At 34.1% G+C, this 22,609-nt stretch overlaps 1 long non-coding RNA gene across 6 annotated transcripts; it reads left to right on the top strand.

Moving 5' to 3' along the window:
- The first annotated feature begins 9,609 nt into the window (after positions 1 to 9,609).
- On the top strand, positions 9,610 to 20,858 carry LOC113277284. Of its 6 annotated transcripts, XR_003324839.1 has the most exons (6): positions 9,610 to 9,775; positions 10,243 to 10,348; positions 10,856 to 10,926; positions 14,311 to 14,400; positions 14,486 to 14,554; positions 15,342 to 15,705. It is a non-coding gene; the product is annotated as an uncharacterized LOC113277284 (long non-coding RNA). The 6 variants fall into 6 exon arrangements; XR_003324838.1 differs by lacking the exon at positions 14,311 to 14,400; XR_003324841.1 differs by lacking the exons at positions 14,311 to 14,400; positions 14,486 to 14,554; positions 15,342 to 15,705 and adding an exon at positions 20,589 to 20,858.
- The last annotated feature ends 1,751 nt before the right edge of the window (positions 20,859 to 22,609 follow it).

Below are 22,609 nucleotides of genomic sequence, written 5' to 3'. Positions count from 1 at the left end.
TGAACCCTTTAGATTTTGTGAATTTAGGTTTGATCCCAAAAGTTAAACTCAGTACGCTCGGATAACATGTTCGCTTAGTCACCGGATTCTATCCAACTGATCCGCATTGAGATACGCTTACAAGTAGAGAACACGACAATTACAGATCGCTCAACTTTCTCTGAGCAATAGAATGATCAATAGACTAATCTAGTTGTGCATCCAAGCCAATCTAAGAATCAATCATAAACCCTAAATATAGTGAAAACAAATGATGATGATAAAAACTCTCAATATATTTTTATTATTAACAATCTTTACGCTTAGAACATTGAATTCATCCTTAATCAACAAAGGATTTTGCTACTCATATTACAAAAAAGATGAATAATTGTGGTTTCCCCGTAAAGGGGTAAACCCTAGGTTTTTGATGTAGAATAAACCCTAGCTTATGATATGATATGTATGATTGATGAAAGTCCTAATACCTATTCATATAGGTTTACATTACTTGTGAAAAAACGGGGGTCTAACAACCACACCCAATATTTCGTTTGACAATCTGAATAGACAAACTCCACTATACTTTCAAGAGAATCAACTAGACAGTTAGACTCAACCTAGAGTAAAGTATATCAAAGAGTTTTATATCTTTATCTCTCAATTCAATCTGCAATCAACAAATAGGAATTTGCGAGCCCTATTGAATATAAGAGAAATAACTTGAACGGTACCAAAGACCAATGTTCAAGGATCAATCAATTTCAATCAACAACCAAAGGTTGGATTTACAAATTGATCGATTCAATGCACAGCCTGTGATATTTCAATTATATAACAAAATATAATGTGAAAAAGAAATAACACAGACACCAGAATTTTGTTAACGAGGAAACCCGCAAATGCAGAAAAACCCCGGGACCTAGTCCAGATTTGAACACCACCCTGTATTAAGCCGCTACAGACACTAGTCTACTAGCAATGAACTTCAGATTGAAATGTAGTTGAACCCTAATCAATCTCACCCTGATTCAAGGTACAGTCGTGCTCCTTATGTCTCTAATCCCAGTGGGATACTACGCACTTGATTCCCTTAGCTGATCTCACCCACATCCAAGAGTTTCTACGACCCAAAGTTGAAGACTTGATAAACAAATTTGACTCACAAAGAAAAGTCTATTAGAATAGATAAATCTGTCTCCCGCAGACATACCTACGAGTTTTGTTCTGTCTTTTGATAAATCAAGGTGCACACGAACCAATTGATAAACCGGACTTATATTCCCGAAGAACAACCTAGTATTATCAATCACCTCACAATAATCTTAATCGTATGGAAGTGAAACAAGATATTGTGGAATCAAAAACGATGAGATCGAAGATGTTTGTGACTACTTTGAATTTTACCTATCAGATATAAATATCAAGCAAATCTTAGCAAAGATAATACTCAATCATGATAGAAGAAGTAAGATCAGAATACGTCACTGCGGAGAAAATAGTTGGGTTTGGCTTCACAATCCCAATGAAGTCTTTAAGTCGTTAACTTATAGGGTTTCGTGAAGAACTTAAGGTTAAAGGAGGATCGACTCTATCTTATACAACTAGTATCACACAGGAGGTGTGGGGATTAGGTTTCCATGTTGACAAAGTTCTCCTTTATATAGTTTTCAAATCAGTTTTTGCAATCTAAGTTACCTTGGTAATAAAGCATTCAATATTCACCGTTACATGAAAACCTGATTAGATTCAAGATAATATCTTTCAACCGTTAGATCAAACTTAGCTTGTTATAGACAAATGAAATGTACCCTCATTTAAGTTTAGTAGTCGTACCTAAACGTGTACACCATGTTGGCTCTAAGTAGTTAACCGAGGTTATCTATATGAACACTGTCATATCAACCTTATCCATTTTAACCATAACTAGTTCAAATGACTCAAATGAACCTAGTTAAAGAGTTGTTAAATTTCTATATTCTCATAGAAGTATACAAGAACACAATTGAAGCCAAATCGGTTTGATTCACTCGGATCAATTCATGAACACTATAGCCACGGTTTGCAAAAAATGCATTCCTTAATATATAAATATATTAGTTCATGAGCCAACCGATTTTAGAACTTTAACCACTCAAGTATGCATACGGGTACATACCTTAGTAGTTGGTCTTATTCTAGGTTCCGAGTTACCTTCTTCTAGGCTCCGCTGGACGACACGGCATTCTCCTTCAAATATATAGGCCGGCCGTCCTTGTGATGGTTCCCAAGGGTCTAATATGAGCACTTAGGTCTTTGGGTTCGCCAGTATACGAACGGGTACGCATACTTAAGTACACTTCCAAAACCCAACAGAAATTCCCGGACCTATACCTTATAAAAGTATGTGTACCGGTATGTGTACTTGGTACACGTAATTTCATAACCACAAGTACGAATACGGGTATGCATAGTTTAGTTCTGGTCATGGATCACATACATGGAAGAATGCACACTATGTTTATAATCCAATGATGGTTAAGTATTCTAAACTCTATTTCAATCATTGGAACTTTCTTAGAGGATGGCAATAGTCGTTTTCACACATTATTAGCATCAAAGAAATTTTCAAGTTATTGAAATAAACATAATGAAAAATTCTAAGTCTACACCAAATGATTGTATCACACAAACCATGTAAGATGTTACTCGGTGATTTTCACATGATCATCTTTTGAATTTCGTCAAGAATATAAGATGAACTTGGTTGAAGCGAAAGATTACCGACACACATTTCGAGAAATATGTAAGCGAGTTAAACTTATCTCTAAATCTCAAATGTGTATAATCAACAACTATATAGTAATACGACTTTTCTCTCAATATAGGAGATAAAGTCAAGTGATAGATGAGATTAAGTCTCCACATACCTTTTGTTAATGAAGTTGCACAAGCTCTCCTTAGTAGTTCTTCATCTTCAATTGATGAACGTCGTGAAGTCTAATGCTCAACTACACAATCTATAATATTCCGAGACATTACTATAAGTAGACTAGAAATAGAGACTTATAGTTTTGGTCAATAATATTGACAAACAAGCTTAAGATAGCAAAGCTTGCAAGTTCGACCGAGCAGTGCTCTAACATCTTGGCCTTCAAGTATCCTAGTCAGTTCCGGAAACCGACCTAAAAAGTAGTAACAAAAGACCCTAATAGTTCCGGAATTTTGACCTTCATGGTTCGCATATCCTTTTTGCGAACCATACTTGAAATAAAATCCAGGGAATCTCGTTTGCGAACTGAAATTTCAGTTACTCCCATTTGTGAACTTTGTTTGTGAACTGGCTTGTCATCGATATTCGATAAACTCGTTTTGGCCGTAATTTCTTCATCCTAACTCGGAATGACCTCATACTTTTTGAAATTGAATTCTCTTCAATATGATGATGATAAATCTTGAGTCTGAATGATTTAATCTCGGTCTTTGGCCCGTCTCTTGATTTTTAGCATCTTCGCTCCGTTTCGTCACACTTCTTTCACTTCTCTTGGACTTGGGCACTAGAATACTGATATACGCATTTATGTGTTTGTTTTGTTCTCAATATTCTGTATTGTTAGACTCGATTAAGTACTTATTGTGTTATTTTGTGTTTTTGTAGATGTTTTTAGAGAAATAAGCTCTTGCGGCGATATTGGCTCGAAAAGTGGTATTTTACACCCCAGGATAGAGTACTAAAGGCACCCCAGAAATGCGCCGGAGGAACCCAGAAAAAGTGCTGAAAACATCCTAGAAAAATTACTGTTTACGCCCAAAAAATTACTATTTGCGCCCCAGGGCAAGTGGTAGCTCTGTAAAAGAGCCACAGTGTGATACCTGCAAGTGCACAGGGTCTAGTGTATAGAACAGAGCAAGCAGGGTCGATCCACAGAGACAAGGTGTGTGTGAGTTGAAGTTTCCTATCTAGTTCTGAGCTAGTGACAGTGGCAATGAGCCAAAGATGCAGTGAGTAGTGGCAAAAAACAAAGACAGTAGCCTAAGGAAATGACAAAGAAACAAAGATAGCTAAACAATGACAGTGGTACTAGGCCAAAGAAATGTTGTTGGGAGTGAAGTGAGAGCTTTGATTAGTTGTGTTGAAGCAGTGAGCTGCTGAGTTTTACACAGCAGTGTAAGGCAAAAGAAAGGAATGCAGGACAATGTGAAATTCAGGCTTCAAATTCACCACTAACCTCTACTAAGGATGCTCTGTGTACACTCCTCTTGTCTTTATGATAGACAAGGGTTTAGATTCATGTCTTCTCTATGTCTAAGGTGTTTCCCCACTAGAAAGATCAATCACAACTAAGGCATATTCTCTAAAGTACTAACTATCTAACTAAAGCACAACTAGTCTAAAGATCAATGATAATCTGGTTTGATATAAGTTGTAGTTCCACCATCATAGTGTGAACCTAACTACAAGGTATGCATGACATACCATGTGAGAGCAATATGATGCATCACTAAGTTTGATCTTTCATGAGCATTATTAACATTCAAAAGCAGTGTTATCAGAATGCAATGCACAACAACAAGTTAGGGTTTCATTGAAACCTAAGCAAAACAACTAAAGCATAATGAACACAGTATTAACTGAATTTGACATTAACAGAGCTGAATTGAAATTGAAACAACACTAACAGTTGAGGTCCTGGCTATTCCAGGCCTCTTGGTGGTGCTCTGGCTAATCCAGGCATGATTACAACACACACCCACACATCATATTTATACCCAATTTATCAATTTAGGGTTTCCCCAAATTCCCAAATTCAACAGTTGAAATTAGGGTTCGACTTTACCTAATTTGACGTGACAAATCACTCAAGAAGGTCGACCCATTTCTTCTCTGACTCTCCTGCTCCTCTCCATGCCTTCCAATTGCGTTTCTAACTCGACCTATTCTATTGATTTCTTACCTAGGGTTTCAGTGAGAAGAAAAGGTTGAGGGGTTGATGTAATAGGTAGATAGAGTGATGGTCTTTGGTTGTTAGAGGCCATGATGGCTTTAGGTGGAAGATATGGTGGTGGCAGCGACGACAGGGGCGGAGTTGGTGGTGGTTGAGGCGGACATGGTGCTGTTGCAGAGAGGGAGGAGGAAGAAGAAAGAGAAGGAGGAGAAAACCCGATCGAAATTGAATTAGGGTATGTTTGGTTTGGGTATAGGTATTAGGTACTAGGGTTGAGCGGTTGTAGCGAATTAGATGTCCAGCGAAGATGATACGTTGGATGATCACATCTGGATTGAATCGAACGGCACGAGGGAGACAGGCGTGGAGCGACTGTTGGATGTGTGATACATCAAAACTGACGACTTAGATTGGAGTTAGGTACTATGATGTTTGACAGGAGCTTCAGAGTTTGATGCACGATGATGAGGTGACCGTGGGATGATGTGATGGATCCAATATGACGGCTCTCATGGAAATGGGTATGGATATTGGAAATGGATTTGGGCGAGGGTTTTGGGCCTTGGGTATGCCAAGCCCATATCTTCTTTAAGAACAATTCTTCCTCTTCAAGCTCACTTCTAGTTGATCCGGCTCTTGCAAATATCATCCTTCGCTTCCTTTCTGCTGGAGTCTTTACCGTTTCTTTGCTTTTTTCGCTCAACAATTCTTCTAGGCTTTATTTAGTACCTAAAAATGCAAAATTAATTAAGAAAAATATTTACTCTTGAAAATAACGAAAACACAGAATTTGGGTTAAAATTGAGAGTTAGCGCACAAAAGATGAGTTAAATGCCAATAAAAAGGTGCCGATATATACAATATTTGGCACTCATCAGCAAGTGCTAAAGGTACACCCGTACAGGATTAGGGGGAGGTCATCTTCTCCATTCAAATTCCAAAATTGGCGGGAAAACAAACTTCTTCACTGACAGTTTTTTTCGATCGATTTTTTATGGTGTTCTAGAGAGATTCAAAGGCTGAAATTTGATGGGTAGTTGTGATATGACCTAATAAACATGTTTTGGGCTTTAGTTTCAGCTAAAATTGGTTGGATAATCCGTGAGAAGAAAACAGAGAAGCACGTACGTGAAAGAAGCTTTTCACGGGTTTGCATGAGTTCTGGGAAGTTTTGAACGTGTGTTATACATGATTGTTGGCTCGAACAACACTCTGGGGAGTGGTAGAGATAAATAAGGATGTCCGGGAGATGCAAAACGCGTGTAAAGATTAATCAGGGAAGAAAATATTCCCGAGAATATTTTTCTTTACTGCCGATAAAGAAGAGATTATACGAAGTTAATGAGGACTTATTCTTGATACAAAGGTGTATAAATAGGTTCCTAGGATCACATAGAAAGGGTGTCGAGAATTTGGGGTCGAGAGGATAGCTCAGGAGCAAGAAATCAAGAATTGATGAAACTCTGTTTCTGCTGCTGCTGATGATGAAGAACACGAAGAACAGACTAGTAAGAACCGTCGTTTATGAACATTCGTAGTTACAACTAATGTGGGTCTTAGAACGCGACAACATCACTTCAGTTTTATCGTTCTTTTGTGACGCTTTCTGTGGGTCGCACATTAGCTGTTTTACACCATTTTCTCTTCTTCTCTCCATTGTAAACACCATTAGAGCAATAAATAATTATTTTGAGAGCATGTTTACCATGATGAGCTAATTCCCCTATAACCAAGGCAATGGAGGAAGCTATTGACGCAACATAAATGGGTAACTATTTCATTTACTTGTATTATATAATTCACTTAATCACTGCTTTTGCAGAGTTCTTTAAACTGTTTGAATGATTGTCTTAATTATTTGTTATTCAGTTTGATATGTTATGCTTGGTTTAATCTCTTGATAATCTATGCTTAAGGTTTACAAATAATGTTTGAGAATTTGTATGATTGATAGTGAATTAAAGATAAAAGAGGACTTAAGAATTGAATAGAGTTTTGAAATATTTGTCAATCAATTTTGCGTAATAGTGGAATCTAGTGTCTTGGTTACCTCTCGCACCCATTGTTAATATTGTGCATAATATTTATTTAAATCTGAAAATTCATTTCCTTCACAAATCTGAAAAGAATCCATTTTTACCACTATCGCTACGACCCCACATAAAATCTTAAATCAAATACTTCGAATACTTCTATTATTTAGATCTTTTAGTACCTTTTCACTTTTACTGAGATGACTCACCTGATGGAAATACATAAAAGAAAACCATAGTAATAATACGAAAATATGCAAGAGTAATATCTAAACCAAGTATGGAATAAACACTAAAATCATATGAATTATGCACCTATCAGTGTTTTAGCTTCAACAACAACTCTAAGCATATTCTCTGGTCTCTAAGTGACACAATAAATGACACACCTATGAAACGGATAACCTACACTAGAATGAAACAACCCAAATTTTGTATTGGGTCATTAGCCGGTCCGTTTTTCAAAACACTGCTTTTGACCTTTTTAACACGGACAAGTAAATTAGGACGGAGTGAGTAATTAAAAACAAGAAAATAAACTCGAATATGATATGTATATTGTCTCAAATCGAAACATCTTTAAAGAAACTTACTTTATCCATGATTTATTTAGCTTGAACTCCAATAGGTGTTTTAGCATCAATAACAAGTCTAAGCATATCCCGGGTCTCTAAGTGACACAAGCAACGCAGACCTATAAAACATATAACCTAAGCAATGATGTGACTATGAAATGTCTAGTCTAGGCTTATGCATGGTTCAATCCTTTAAGTACACTACCCAATTTCGTTTTTTATATAGTGTGTTAGACAAAGACGTAAAAAATAAAAAAAATTAAGGAACAAGGGGCCATACAGAGCCCCTAGACTAATTATATTAATAAAATGTCAACAAGTTACAGAAATTCATACATCATCAACAAAGAATAGTAAAACATTTAATGATAGCCCCTAATACATAAGATCTAAGATACATTAAAAGTATTGAGTACATATTCAAATAGAGAACATATGTTTTTTGAGAGTTTTTGGAACTCTTTCCAACCATTTGGATAACTTCTTCAAATCGTGATGCTCCTATAGCAGGGAGTAATAAGCACATAAAATCATAATTACGATTAAAATCGATAGCCATGGATCTTGTATCTATTTGTAGAGACCTCGTCATGCCGGAGGAAATATTCGTAAAGGATATACATGAATATGCCATCATATGTTAACAAAGTGTCACGAAGGCTATTATATTCTTCATAGCGACAATAATCGACCATTAGAAGACGACCAGGAGAATATACACAAACCTGAATCTCGAATCCCTGTAGAACAATAACAAGTTTTATTGAAACCATAAAAACCTAATTTAAATGTTACACAAATTCACCCTGGTTAATATTAGAGTAAATCTAGGAAACACACAATAATCTACTTAAAAAATGATTGATATGTAATTGAAGTTTTGTAAAAGGAACCGATGATGAAGAAGAAAATATTGTTTGAATTTTTTAGCATATTCAGTTATGCAGAGCAATAGGAGAGAGAAAATGTAGTAAGGATTTTTCGTATTTGGCTATTTAGTGCGCCAAGGTCAAGTGCAGTAGGTCGTGGACACATGCAGTACTCGTCCTTGATAATAACTGAATGAGTGAGTAACTTATCCTAACCAGGTGTACCTCACTACCAGATACAAAACATCCCTACTTTTTTTTTGGAAAATTTGGCCTAAATAGGAGGATGGAAACACTAACATATACTTTGTTGACAAGAATACAAAACACAGTTTGGCTAAGTTTGCCTATGTTAGTGGTGGTCCATATTTGTCCTCAAAAAGATAAATCCATAGATGTAGTTCTCCGAACCACACCCTACTACTCACACATGTGGCGTAGCTTCTAGGTTTAGGAGTGAGTTTTGGAGTGATAATTCAAGAATGCACCCCACCGTCCACCCCATCATTCTCTCTCACTATCTCGAATCCAAAATGTATTGCCGATGCTAAAACCTAGATGATCGATCACTTAGTTTTCCTACCTTTCATTGTTAGACATGGAACACACAAGTTACTTTTTTAGGCTTATTTTGTTCATCAAGTTAATCTTGGTGATGTTCTCAATGATTTTGATATTTGATTTCATACTCAGGGAAGATGAATCACCAATTTTCAAGAGTACAAAAGATGTTTTACATGATTTTGAAATTTAATTTCGTTCCCAGGGAAGATGAATCACCCACAAATCAGATTACATGTATGATTTTGTGAGACCCTGAAGAATCAAATTTTTGTTCAAATTTTAGTTCGTTATTTGTATCAATTTTTGATATTTATTATTTTTACTTGCTTCTCCGGTTCCCTCAAGATGATAACTTTGATTCGTTATGCATGTGAATTTTGGAATAATTTTTTATGTACAATTTTTTTTTGTTTTAGAGCTAAGAATTGGATTTTTACTTTATTCCATGGTGATCCTAATTTTTACCTAATTGTTAGGGACCATATCAATTTTTACCTAATTGCTTAGCTCACGCATAAATGTTTCATCATGGGACGTTTCAGGTTATTTACATTTAATTGGCTTTTCAAATATGCAGTTACAAATTTCCTAATTTTAACCAGAGAAATTTCTAGGTTCCTTTAGCCTTCAATCTTTCTTTGTGTAAGTGGTGGCCCATATTTTATCTCTCAAGAGATAAATCTAAGACTGCTTCTCTCACATGGTTTTGGTTTTAGAAAGTAAACGCCTTTCTCATGAGACCCTCCTCCTTCATCTTCATCTTCATCTTCTACCATTTTCGTCCACTTGGAGATCTCCTTATGGATTATAGAAACACCTTCTCTTTTGAGGTATTGCTCTTTCATTGTTTTCGTATCTTTAAATTTTCACATTGAATATAAAAATCACCGTCTTTGATAATTTCTAAACTAGGTCAATCAAATTATAATTACTTGATTTGAATTATTTTATGTTGATAAATGATTTTCTAAGTGTGGTTGATCCCATAACACAATGTGTTACACACAATTTAATTTTTCACTTTCTCTTCATCTTCATTCATTAGACTCCAGGATACATCCCAAACCTAAGTAGTATTAGGTGAAGATTTGTATAAGATTAGCAGAAAAGTAATATTATTGATATCTTTATAAATTTCTAAAATGGCTAGGCAAATCTTTTCTGTTTCAATGTTTGGATTTACTATTTTGATCCGTCTCTTTTGATTTTTTAATAAAAGTGAAAGAACTATTTAAATTATGCCTTAAAAATACATCCACCTTCAATTAGTTTTACAATATTCATTCTTTGGTTTCAGCATCAATTACAAAAATCGGAAAAAAAAACTTCACACATGAAAGAAGCAAGCATCATCTCAATTTATTCTTCATTTTCAATGATCCTCTCATTACTATTTGAAAAAGGTAATGTTATCTGATTAATTTCATATGGTGGGTTTGTTAGTTATTTGTTCCTGAAATTTCCAGTGTATTATATTACTATATGTATAAGCTTAATTAAAACCAGATGGGTTTTATTTTATGTTTGATTGTCTATGATTTGATTCATGGAAAAGTTCAACTACTTTTACTGTTTTATTGTTTGATTTTTTAAGGGTTATTGAATTTGGGGGTTTTGGTTTTTAATGTATAAAATATATGAGTTTGTTGTCAAGGTATAGGGTTTATCATTTATTTATTTTCTTCATAGGTTTTTTACTGGTTAATTAGAGTTACTGAAACATTTTGATTGTTTATTCTGCTAATGTTTTTCTTCTTTGCGTATCAAATATTTTGGTGTTTGCGTATTAAATATTTTGCTGTGACAATTAGTCAGGCTTGTAAATTCAATTTCAAACCTAAATTTGATGAAGAAATAGGGAAAATGGTTAGAGAAATAAATTGATTTGTTGATTTTGATGCTTTTCATAGGAACTGGAAGGACTTAGATGACGAATTAGTGGAATCCAGTACACCTGGTGATGAAGCGTCTACAATAATTGGTAAGTTTATCAAATTGTATTGAAATCTCTTGCAGAATGTAATAAATTTCAATGCATTTTTTAAGAATAGAATTATAATTATACTACCTACTTTCATAATATGAAGATTCACCTTTACAGAACAACAATAATCAACTTGAAAACTATTAAAATGGTCCTCACTATGTTCATTTTTATTATCTTTCTTAATGCTTGGACCACATCCTTCTCGTTTCAAAGATGTAATAGAGAAAAATATAAGACCATTGGCGTGTGATTCAATAACTATGTCGATGTTGTTACAATAAATGGATGATTGAGTGGGGTAGGCTTCTGATGGGTTGTCGTAGGCACAACAAATTAATAAATATATTTCCCACTAATTACTGGTAATAGCGGTAGTGAGAGATAATTCCCACAAAGAGTTATGTAATTGATAGGTTATTTGATCAGCAAAATAAAGTAAATAACAATAAAAAAATGGAAGATTACCCGTCACACAATTATCAAATTAGTGTTTTCCCATAGAAAAACTTAAAATAGGTGTTTGCACATATTTCTGGATAACACTGTATTTAAGACTGATTACAAGGGTATTTCGGATTTATTTAACTTTCCAAATCTAACCTTCTGGAAAATAAAAGTATATTCGATTTTTGCAAATTAATTAAATTGTTAGTTTGGTAAATAAGTCAAACTGTCAAACTAATCCGATATTTATGAACGCGCGATTGGGGGATATGGAAACTAATTGGGGGATATAGCTAAAAGACAAAAACTGAATCCAAATATCTAAACTGGGCACCCCTTATCTAATATTTTTTTTAATTCCTAAGCTACCCCTCACTAATCAGGTTTAGTGGTTAATAATAATTAGTAAAATCTTAAATATTTGGGGGATAGATTAGTGTGTATTTTTATTTGAATTTGTGTGAGTGAGGTAAGAGTAGAAGGAGGGAAAAATATTTTTGAGTGGAAAATTTTTTGTGAAAATGGAAGATGATTGTGAAAAGAGGAGAGAATTGCAGCTGTTGAATCTTTAACTCAACCACAACAACAAAATCGAAAATTTTATTTTTTTCTGAAACCGCCATTTTTGCTCTGAAAAAGCTTGGTGCCGGCATACACGTAGTACGAATACCACGCCGGCACTTAGAGAACCAGCGTGGTATTCATAGATCTTGTATGCCGGCAAACAATATCCCCCATTTTGAAACAATTACCGGCACGCCTTTAACTTTTTACCTACCACCGAATATTCCGTGGAATATGCTTCCGGCGTGGTTTACTTCTAGCTTTTCCATGCCGGAACCACAAGAAAAACATCCAGAAGTTAAAGAACTTTTAACTTAAATACCGACGTGGTTTATAATTTATCAAGCATGACGGTTCCTAGTTCCGGCTTGGAAACCTCATAAAAACGAAATTCCGGAATTCCGAATTATTTTGGTCCGATAAGAAATCAATATACCGGCATTGTTGTTAAAATTTCGACCGAGCCGGTTCTTGGAAAAAAAACATAAAAACTGCAATGTTTTACATAGATTAACCAATTTAATATGTTCTAAGCCAAAAACAAATGAAATCAACATCTCTAAAGTTTAGCAAGACACACAAAATAACATAACAAATACTACATTGTTTAACAAACCATATGTAAATTTAATATGTTCCAAACCGAAAACAAATAAAATAAAGATCTTCAAAGTTTCTCAAGACTCACAAACAAACATAAAGCGACAGTAGATTGTTCAAAGACATAACTAATACTATAAAAGAAACATTAACAAACATCTTAGATCACTCTATCCTTGGATTATTGTGAACCCTCTTCTTCAATTTTTTCTATCTTTTCCAAGACTGTCTTCATTTCTGCCGGGGTCAGCACCTCTCCTTTCTTGTTCTTGCATTTAAACCAGTTTCCCAATTTTCCTACCAGCGAACGTTATTGTCATACTTTTTCCATTAGTATGTTAACTTTTATAAGTTTACAGATATACATTGAAATAACAGGAAGTGAACCAGAATTACGTACCATCAACGTGAGGGTCTTTTGAAGTACGGGCACAGTAAGTTTTTCAGGAGTTGTTGAGTGAGGTTTTGCTTGTGGAGGCACTGCTTCGGTGCCCGGACGTACAATATAAGGATTGGAGTACATAGAATGACCTCTGAGGAAGCTTGGTTCCGATTCATAACCGTTTACCGCCAATTCCCAACCAACCCTATTCGGCACTAGTTGTTGTTCTTCCCTTTCATTCCAATGTACAGGTAGAGGAGTTGGTTTGTAAACCACCAGCGTAAGCTATTCATCCGATAGACATTGTGGAAAGTCATGAGAGAATTTGGCATCAGATTTACCCGTAAGTTTTTTCTGTTTGTACCCAAGTTGGCGCATCACACTGCGAGGGTTATGCATAACAAATCCTTTTGGAGGAAACAACGGTCCGTTATAAAATGCTACATTGTCAAGCCTTTCGAAGTGAACTCCTCTTTGGTTCCTATATGGGTCAAAAACAACATCTTCGACAGCGATAGAGTCCAAATCCTCTCTCATGACGAGTAACCGAGCTCTGTTATTGGGCTTCGGTTTAATGTCGAAAAAGTATTTCTTAGATATAGGACGTCGTGGATCCATAACATACGTGAACATAACGATACTGTCGGTATAATTTCCGGCATTGTAATTTAAAAGGGGTCTATGCCGGTTTTACCTAACAACATTGTATGTAAATAACATGCTATGCCGGTTTTACCTAACAGCATTGTATGTAAATAACATGCTATGCCAGTTATATAGGAATTGTCAACAGATATTGAACAAAATAAGGTAATAAAAACCGGCATGGATAGTGAACATTACGACACTTCCGACATGTACTCCGGCGTTAAAATATATAGAATTTCTATGCCGGTTTCCGAATAACTTCATGCAATAAATGGGGGATACAGAACATATAAACCGGCATTATAATCAACTTTAATTGTAGGCCGAAACTAAGTTGGACTTTTCATGTAACATCCGCGGAAAGTTAATCGAGTTGTGGGCTTGAGATCAACCTACTCGTTGTATACTGAGATTTTGCAATGTGGGCGCAGGAATCTTTGTATTATCGTACCTTGCATTTGGAATGCGAGCTGAGTGCCTTGAGTCTCGTGTAGGGTTTTATTAACTGATTTAGTCATCCCTTATAGCAATGGAAGAGTCTCATTAGTATTATCATACAGTTGACTAAGACTAGAGTTGACCTATTTGACACCTAGATGTATAAGTGTCACAAAAAGAAGTGATAAGGGCATTTTTATCATTTAAATTCCTGTACAATACTAAAATGAAAATAATTTCTTTTTCTCCTTGTTATTGTCGTCTTCTTCTGTTTATTTACTTCTCATTTCCAATTAATTCAGAAACAAAGAAGAGAAGAAATCATTTTTCTTTCCCCTAAATTTGAAATACTAATTTAAGGAATTGCTATTGCGATTAAGTCTCGGTTCAAGGTAGGGTTTTCTTCCATTTCCCTTTATTCAAATAAAAAAAAATTCAGTTGTGATTGATTTGGTTGGGTATGTGTTAACATTTCAGAAATCTTCATTTACTTATCCAAGACGTGGTGCTTGGATCTCTCTGAATTGTTTTGCTATTTGCTTCAAGGTAGGGGGTTTTCTTTCCTTGAATATCTTATTCTTCTTTGTGCTAATTAAATTGATTTGATGGATAAACTTGACCTGATTTTTGCCTTGTACTCATATGATTCATGAAATTCTGAAACATGCATGGTTTTGAAACCCCATATATGTTTTTGTTTACTCTTTGCATAATGAGTTGCATGTAAATTTAATTAAGAATGATTTCTAAGGATTGGAGTGGTTTTGAACTCATCCAAGTTCTGGTTTTCATCTAAAAGATCAAATCTTTGATTAAGTTTCTTAGCTAGCCCATTTTCTAAGACAGCTAAGTGTTTGTAAAAAGAACTTCAAGTTTCTGAAAATGTAATTTCTGTCCTGTTTGTGGTACACTTTTTGGCTTAGATACCAAACTCATTATTGTTGGTTATAATTTTTATGTTGAGGAGGGTTATGACACTTTTCTTTGGAAACAAGAGAACTCTCCTATAGGACCGTCAGGCCCATTGGGGCCCCCCACTCGCGAGTGGCAACCCGGAAGACCGTTAGCTGTAACGGTGGCTGGTATCCAGAACTACCCTGACGTTGACACTGGCCTTTGTAAAGAGTAGAGTAATTTTATTTGTATTTAAATGAATGGCAGTTTAAAAATGTTTAATTTTGAAAGAATATTTTACATGAATTTCATATTTCAGTTTGAGGCTTTGTTGTTATTTTTATCTTGTGACACTTTTTGATTTATATCTTGGCACTCGGTCATCGTTATATCCCCTAATGGGATGTGGCTAACCCCGTTTTGTTTTGTTTTCCCACAGAGTATGGAGCTAGCTTGATGTGGTAAGCTGGGAAGAGCTTACAACGTGGATCTATGGACACAACATGGTATATGTAGTTGTCCTTGTATATATATATCATGGGCTTGTACATGGGGTGTTTTGCCATTAAAACTAAGTCACTTTGATTAGACTTTACCAAGTACAAATGGTTTAAATTTGCAAAGTTGAACGTTAGTTTTATAAAACTTTCCTGACTATTTCAGATGTTAATTTCCTTGTGTATCAAATCTCATTCACTGTCCATAATTTTTAATTTCAAATTCAGATACTTGTAAGAAACTTTCACTTTTTAGTTATACACTGCTTATGAATGTCAAGTATTCTTATATTGTTTTTCTTTTCATGGAAACTTCTATTGTTGAGCTTTTACATTTAACACAATAGTTCTAATTTGTATCTTGGATTCATTTTATTATTATTTTACTGAAATGAATTTGCCTATCCTTTTATACTTTCGAGTGACGGAACGGGGTTTTAGCCGTGCTGGACGGGTTGAAATCCAACCCGTTAGAGGTAAAATTTCTGGTCCGTTACAGTTGGTATCAGAACACAGTTCCGATTTACTTGGACTATGAGATTTTTGACTTACTAGTTTTTTCCGATACCGTGTATTTGATTGTGGTTAAAAAAATTCTTTGATTTTTGTCATCCGTTGATTCTCATTCAATTTTGAGCAATCGAAAGCTCCATAAAAAAAATTTGAGAATAATTTTATCGGTTTCCATCTGCTTCGGGGTTTGGGGTGAAAAGTTCAAAGCCATGATATATATATATATATGTAGCTTGTTGTGAGTCTTACTATCTTAGACTCCAACTATAATAAGTGTTGCTAATATGATATAGTCTCAATGAATGTTTTTAGTCTTTTACTCTTCTCGAGATGTCTTGAAATGCATGTATGAAACTATCACTTCAGCTGGAAAGACAAGGATATTAGAAACTATACCAAGCGCGTCGAAACAAAGTTAGAGGAAGAAACACTTCGTTTTTTATCTGTGGAGTTGGAATCGTATATACTTGAAGTCTTAGTTTTGAAATATCAAAATAGGTAATATGGTTTTTCCTATTTAGATTAAGTTTTTAATTGATTGTTACCTCTAAATACAGTTCCTGCTAAATTTTAGTTTTGGATTGTCTAACTTCGGAGATTAGTAAAAACTTCAGTTTCCTTCTAAATTTTCGTTAAAATTTTTTCTTTGGAAATTGTCAGATGTGTCCGTTAAAATACGATTTCATATTTTGATAGATCAAATTGCTTAGTATCTTTCTTGGTTGAAATCTTGGTCATTTTTTTTGTACGTTTTGAACCTTACGTTTTATATTTGTTTTGACTTGATTCTACTAGAATGGTGAATTGGGTTATAAAGATTTTCTTATATTTAAGAAACACCGGTAAAAAAATTATCAATTGTTTATGATCTTTTTAATTTTATTCATGAACCCAGTGTGTCTTGTTTTGACATGAGTTGATTCTTCATAACCTTGGACGGATTTATATGGCCCTGTCATATTTTAACTCGTTGGGAACCTTAACTGTCATCCCAATTGTTTTTTTGAGTTTGACTTTTGATTTTGAATGACACTCGTTTGAGTATTCTTTCACTAAGAATTTCTTTGAAATTGATGTGTTGTTGTTTTTTAAGAAATATAACTTTCCCATGAATCGTGATTATTACTTATTCATTTTCCTGATAATTTGGCTTGTGGTTTTCATTTTCTTTTCTATCAACATGAATTTGTTGTTTACTTGAACTCTTTTATCAGCTTAAGAAAATTGGAATACAAACAAGTATCATGATATGGAAAATTGAACGTTTTGTTTATTCATAAGCTTTTCATATCATATTTTGATTGTTATCTTGGAAACTTAATATCATGTAACACGTTTTAACAAAGACTTAGAGGAAACAGTACGATTTTCCTTATGTTTAATTATTTTTATTTTATTTTTTAAAAATAATAAAAATGGATGACGAATCTTTTCCGTTGAGTTGAGCTTGTTAGGAACTTTAAATGTTTCTTACTGCCTATAATTGGATACTTATCAATTGTTATTTTTAGTATTTACTTTTTACTGGCGTTTTTAGTACCTGTTGCAATGGTATTTTATCAATTTTCAATGGTGTTCCTTTATTTTTATTTGAATTCCCCACAATTTTACAACATGATAATCTGTTCGAGATTGACCTTAGCACGCAAACTGGAGTGAACACTTATTATTTGTCAAGTTCACATAAGCCAAACGTCATAGAAAGCTTCTCAAAGTTGACCATGAAGTGTTAGTACACCATTATATCAAGTCACCAATGAAGTGTTTTGGTACCAGAAGTTACTCCAAAGACGACAACAGTGATATACATCATGTAAGACCAATTGAAAGGACCTATTATCAAACTTGAAGATGAGAATTTTGGAGTTCTACGAGTTGACATAAATGCTTTCCAGGAAGCTAGTACAATGCGATCCTGTAATGAGAGTAAAGGGATGCGCTCTATGTGAGAAGGAGTTTGTTGTTTTCCACCAGCTCTGTGGACATAATCCATAGATGCACACAATGTTGACCTTTTTCACGTGCTTGAATGACAAGGCTTACGATCGAACACAACGTGACTTACATGGAGAAGTGATTCTGGATTATTGGCACGAAGGGAAAATTCATCAGGATACGGACTTTTAGATGGTGATGGTGTTGTGCTAACATCGTAGCTTGAAAGAAGCAACTAGGGGAAATGGAGTTCGGATGCGACAATAATACTAAGGAGGTAATCTTTTTTGCCCTTAGTTTTGTTTTGATTTTTGGGGACGAAAATCTTCTTTTAGTGGGTAATGGTGTAACACCCGCGAAAAGTTAATCGAGTTGTGGGCTTGAGCTCAACCTACTCGTTGTATACTGGGATTATGCAATGTGGGTGCAGGAAACTTAGTATTGTCGTGCCTTGCATTTGGAATGCGAACTGAGTGCCTTGAGTCTCGTGTAGGGTTTTATTAACTGACTTAGTCATCCCTTATAGCAGAAGAGTCTCACTAGTATTATCATACAGTTGACTAAGACTAGAGTTGACCTATTTGACACCTAGATGTATAAGTGTCACAAAAAGAAGTGATAAGGGCATTTTTATCATTTAAATTCCTGTACAATACTAAAATGAAAATAATTTCTTTTTCTCCTTGTTATTGTCGTCTTCTTCTGTTTATTTACTTCTCATTTCCAATTAATTCAGAAACAAAGAAGAGAAGAAATCATTTTTCTTTCCCCTAAATTTGAAATACTAATTTAAGGAATTGCTATTGCGATTAAATCTCGGTTCAAGATAGGGTTTTCTTCCATTTCCCTTTCTTCAAATAAAAACAATTTCAGTTGTGATTGATTTGGTTGGGTATGTGTTAACATTTCAGAAATCTTCATTTACTTATCCAAGACGTGGTGCTTGGATCTCTCTGAATTGTTTTGCTATTTGCTTCAAGGTAGGGGGTTTTCTTTCCTTGAATATCTTATTCTTCTTTGTGCTAATTAAATTGATTTGATGGATAAACTTGACCTGATTTTTGCCTTGTACTCATATGATTCATGAAATTCTGAAACATGCATGGTTTTGAAACCCCATATATGTTTTTGTTTACTCTTTGCATAATGAGTTGCATGTAAATTTAATTAAGAATGATTTCTAAGGATTGGAGTGGTTTTGAACTCATCCAAGTTCTGGTTTTCATCTAAAAGATCAAATCTTTGATTAAGTTTCTTAGCTAGCCCATTTTCTAAGACAGTTAAGTGTTTGTAAAAAGAACTTCAAGTTTATGAAAATGTAATTTTTGTCCTGTTTATGTTACACTTATTGTCTTAGCTACCAAACCCATTATTGTTGCTTATAATTTTTATGTTGAGTAGGGTTTCCTAAGATTTCTAAAGATACCTAATTTTTTGAATTCTGTATACTGAATTTTCTATGAATTTTCTATTAGAGACTCTCAAAACTGAAAATTTTCAGAACATGTGCTACTGCCCTGTTTTGTAGAGACTCTTTGGAACAACTATAATCCATGATACCTTTCCCTTTTATTTTTTTGTTAAATATGACTCTCTCATATTTCTTACAAGACCAAACTTGACGAATTCCATGGTCTAATGAATTTTGTACGATTTTTTTAATCGGTGCTTGCTGAAACTGCATTTTTTTTTTAAAACTTGTTTCTGCCCTATTTTATTGGGACTTTTAGAAACAGATATACAACTAGTTGCTCTCTTTTATCATTTTTATGTTAAAGAGCAATCTCTTAGATTTTCAACGATACCAAACTTTCCTAATTCTGTTTCCTAATGAATTTTCGACGAATTTTCGACTGTACACTACCTAAAACTACAATTTCCTGAAAACGTGATTATTGTTCTGTTTTGTTGACATGTTTTGACACAGCCACGAACTTCGGCACTTTTTTCATGTAATTTGTATGTGATAAATGGATTCTTTGGGCTTCTAACGAACTATAATTTGCTGAACTTTACCGCATAACGAATCCGACGTGAAAGCGATGTGAATTTTTGATTTATGACATTCAAACTAGAGTTTACATGGATATTACTCTTAGATTTTGTTTTCTACTAAGTCATGATATTCTTTTTGTTTTAAGTTCTTGTTAGACTTTCATTCAGTGTCTTACTCTCTCTTTCGCATATATGGTGGTTGATTACTTCTCATTTCCAGTAATTTGATTTCTTTTTGTTGATCATGGATTATATATTGCACTTTGTGGTAAGTGATTTTCACTCTCATATGCTGAGTTCTTATGCAATTGCTTCCAATACTTGTTTAAGCTTCAGTTATGGATTTGTGAGATTTTCGTAACTTTCTTTGTGGATGTTTCCATCATGACACTTTTATTTGGAAACTAGAGAACTCTACTATGGGACCTCCAGGCCCATTGGGGTCCCCCAATAACGAGTGGCAACCCGGAAGACCGTTAGTTGTAACGGTGGTTGGTATCCAGAACTACCCTGACGTTAGCACTGGACTTTGTAAAGAGTAGAGTAATTTTATTTGTATTTAAATGAATGGTTGTTTAAAAATCTTTAATTTGGACTGAATATTTTACATGAATTTCATGTTTCAGTTTGAGGCTCTGTTGTTATTTTTATCTTGTGACACTTTTTGATTTATATCTTGGAACTCGGTCATCGTTATATCCCATACTGGGCTGTGGCTCACCCCGTTTTGTTTTGTTTTCCCACAGAGTATGGATCTACATTGATGTGGTAAGCTGGGAAGAGCTTACGACGTGGAGCTATGGACACAACATGGTATATGTCGTTGTCCTTGTATATATATATATCATGGGGTGTTTTGCCATTAAAACTAAATCACTTTGATTGGATTTTACCAAGTACAAATGGTTTAAATTTTCAAAGTTGAATGTTAGTTTTGTAAAACTTTCTTGACTATTTCAGATGTTAATTTCCTTGTGTATCAAATCTCATTCACTGTCCAGAATTTTTAATTTCAAATTCAGATGCTTGTAAGAAACTTTCACTTTTTAGTTTGAACTTATACACTGCTTATGAATGTCAAGTATTCTTATATTGTTTTTCTTTTCATAGAAACTTCTATTGTTGAGTTTTTACATTTAACACAATATTTCTAATTTGTATCTAGGATTCATTTTATTATTGTTTTTCTGAAATGAATTTACCTATCCTTTTATACTTTCGAGTGAAGGAACGAGGTTTTAGCTGTGCTGGACGGGTTGAAATCCAACCCGTTAGAGGTAAAATTTCCGATCCGTTACAGTTGGCATCAGAGCACAGTTCCGATTTACTTGGACAATGATCTTTTTTGACTTACTTGTTTTTACGATACCGTGTATTTGATTGTGGTTAAACAAAATTCTTTGATTTTGGCCATCCGTTGATTCTCATTCAATTTTGAGCAATCGAAAGCTCCACAAATTTACCTTTTTATCGGTTTCCATCTGCTTCGGGGTTTGGGGTGAAAATTTCAAAGCCATGATATATATATATATATCTTGTTGTGAGTCTTACTATCTTAGACTCCTACTATAATAAGTGTTGCTAATATGATATAGTCTTAATGAATGTTTTTAGTCTTTTACTCTTCTCGAGATGTCTTGAAATGCAAGTTCGAAACAATCACTTCAGTTAGAAAGACAAGGATATTAAAAACTATACCAAGCGCGTCGAAACAAAGTTAGAGGAAGAAACACTTCGTTTTTTATCTGTGGAGTTTGGAATCGTATATACTTGAAGTCTTAGTTTTGAAATATCAAAATAGTTAATATGCTTTTTCCTATTTAGATTAAGTTTTTAATTGATTGTTACCTCTAAATACAGTTCCCGCTAAATTTTAGTTTTGGATTGTCTAACTTCGGAGATTAGTAAAAACTTCGGTTTCCTTCTAAATTTTCGTTAAAATTTTTTCTTTGGAAATTGTCACATGTGTCCGTTAAAATACGATTTCATATTTTGATAGATCAAATTGCTTAGTATCTTTCTTGGTTGAAATCTTGGTCATTTTTTTGTACGTTTTGAACCTTATGTTTTATATGTGTTTTGACTTGATTCTACTAGAATGGTGAATTGGGTTTTAAAGATTTTCTTATGTTTAAGAAACACCGGTAAAAAAATTATCATTTGTTTATGATCTATTTAATTTGATTCATGAACCCAGTGTGTCTTGTTTTGACATGAGTTGAATCTTCATAACCTTGGACGGATTTACATGACCCTGTCATATTTTAACTCGTTGAGAACCTTAACTATCATCCCAATTGTTTTTTTGAGTTTGACTTTAGATTTTGAGTAACACTCGTTTGAGTATTCTTTCACTAAGAATTTCTTTGAAATTGATGTGTTGTTGTTTTTTAAGAAATATAATTTTCCCATGAATGGTGATTATTACTGATTCATTTTCCTGATAATTTGGATTGTGGTTTTCATTTTATTTTCTATCAACATGAATTTGTTGTTTACTTGAACTCTTTTATCGGCTTAAGAAAATTGGAATACAAACAAGTATCATGATATGGAAAATTGAACGTTTTGTTTATTCATAAGCTTTTCATATCAGATTTTGATTGTTATCTTGGAAACTTAATATCATGTAACACATTTTAACAAAGACTCAGAGGAAACAGTACGATTTCCCTTATGTTTAATTATTTTTTATTTTATTTTTTAAAAATAATAAAAATGGATGACGAATCTTTTCCGTTGAGTTGATCTTGTTAGGAACTTTAAA

This window comes from Papaver somniferum, chromosome 5 (assembly GCF_003573695.1).
Source record: "Papaver somniferum cultivar HN1 chromosome 5, ASM357369v1, whole genome shotgun sequence".
NCBI lineage: Eukaryota > Viridiplantae > Streptophyta > Magnoliopsida > Ranunculales > Papaveraceae > Papaver > Papaver somniferum.
Note: the sequence above shows the minus strand (reverse complement) of the source record. Positions and strands in the feature narration are given on the sequence as shown.